At 53.0% G+C, this 2,500-nt stretch overlaps 1 protein-coding gene across 1 annotated transcript in view; it reads right to left on the reverse strand.

Annotated features, from left to right (window-relative positions):
- LOC113800571 (sodium-dependent organic anion transporter) overlaps positions 1–2,500 on the reverse strand; it is a 45,803-nt gene that overhangs the window by 6,258 nt on the left and 37,045 nt on the right. The gene's annotated exons all lie outside the window — the stretch shown is intronic.

Raw genomic sequence — 2,500 nt, forward strand, 5'->3', positions numbered from 1 at the left:
TACACACAAACACTCGCACGCACGCAAAAACACCCCACACCCATCCACCTACACACAAACACACTCACACGCACGCAAAATAAAACACACCCACCCACTTACACACACACACAAGCGTCCCACTCCCAACCACTCCCCACCTACACACAAACACACTCGCACGCACGCAAAAACACCCCACACCCATCCACCTACACACAAACACACTCAAACGCACGCAAAAACACCCCACAGCCACCCACCTACACGTAAACACACTCTCACGCATGCAAAAACACCCCACACCCATCCACCTACACACAAACACACTCGCACGCACGCAAAAACACCCCACACCCATCCACCTACACACAAACACACTCACACGCACGCAAAAACACCCCACACCCATCCACCTGCACACAAACACACTCACACGCACGCAAAAACACCCCACACCCATCCACCTACACACAAACACACTCACACGCACGCAAAAACACCCCACACCCATCCACCTACACACGAACACACTCAAACGCACGCAAAAACACCCCACACCCACCCACCTACACGTAAACACACTCTCACGCATGCAAAAACACCCCACACCCATCCACCTACACACAAACACACTCACACGCACGCAAAAACACCCCACACCCATCCACCTACACACAAACACACTCACAAGCACGCAAAAACACCCCACACCCACCCACCTACACGCAAACACACTCACACGCACGCAAAAACACCCCAAACCCATCCACCTACACACAAACACGCAAAAACACCCCACACCCACCACCTGCACACAAACACACTCACACGCACGCAAAAACACCCCACACCCACCCACCTACACACGAACACTCACACACGCAAAAACACCCCACACACAAACACACTCACACGCACGCAAAAACACCCCACACCCACCCACCTACACACAAACACACTCACACGCACGCAAAAACACCCCACACCAACCCACCTTAACACGGAAACACACTCACACGCACGCAAAAACACCCCACACCCACCCACCTACACACAAACACACTCACACGCACGTAAAAACACTCCAAACCCACCCACCTACATACAAACACACTCACACGCACGCAAAAACACCCCACACCCACTCACCTTAACACAAACACACTCACAAGCACGCAAAAACACCCCACACCCACCCACCTACACACAAACACACTCACACGCACGTAAAAACACTCCAAACCCACCCACCTACATACAAACACACTCTCACGCACGCAAAAACACCCCACACCCACCCACCTACACACAATCACATACACGCACGCAAAAAACACCCCACACCCACCACCTACACGCAAACACACTCTCAAACACGCAAAAACACCCTACACCCACCCACCTACACACAAACACACTCACGCACGCAAAAACACCCCACACCCACCCACCTACACACACACTCACACGCACGCAAAAACACCCCACACCCACCCACCTACACACAAACACACTCTCACGCACGCAAAAACACACCACACCCACCCACCTACACACAAACACACTCACACGCACGCAAAAACACCCCACACCCATCCACCTACACACAAACACACTCACACGCACGCCAAAACACCCCACACCCACCCACCTACACACAAACACACTCACAAGCACGCAAAAACACCCCAAACCCATCCACCTACACACAAACACACGCACGAACGCAAAAACACCCCACACCCACCCACCTACACATAAGCACACTCACACGCACGCAATAACACCCCACACCCACCCACATACACATAAGCACACTCACACGCACGCAAAAACACCCCACACCCACCCACCTACACACAAGCACACTCACACGAACGCAAAAACACCCCACACCCACCTACCTACACACAAGCACACTCACATGAACGCAAAAACACCCCACACCCACCCACCTACACACAGACACACTCACACGCACGCAAAAACACCCCACACCCACCCACCTACACACAATCACACACACGCACGCAAAAACACCCCACACCCACCCACCTACACACGAACACACTCACAAACACGCAAAAACATCCTACACCCAGCCGCCTACACACAAACACACAAACACGCAAAAACACCCCACACCCACCCACCTACACACAAACACACTCACACGCACGCAAAAAAAACACACCCACCCACTTACACACACACACACAAGCGTCCCACTCCCAACCACTCCCCACCTACACACAAACACACTCACACGCACGCAAACACACCCAACACCCACCCACCTACATACAATCACACACACGCACGCAAAAACACCCCACCCCCACCCACCTACATACAATCACACACACGCACGCAAAAACACCCCACCCCACCCACCTACATACAATCACACACACGCACGCAAAAACACCTCACACCCACCCACCTACACACAAACACACTCACAAACACGCAAAAACACCCTACACCCATCCGCCTACACACAAACACACTCTTACGC

This window comes from Penaeus vannamei, chromosome 25 (assembly GCF_042767895.1).
Source record: "Penaeus vannamei isolate JL-2024 chromosome 25, ASM4276789v1, whole genome shotgun sequence".
Taxonomy (NCBI): domain Eukaryota; kingdom Metazoa; phylum Arthropoda; class Malacostraca; order Decapoda; family Penaeidae; genus Penaeus; species Penaeus vannamei.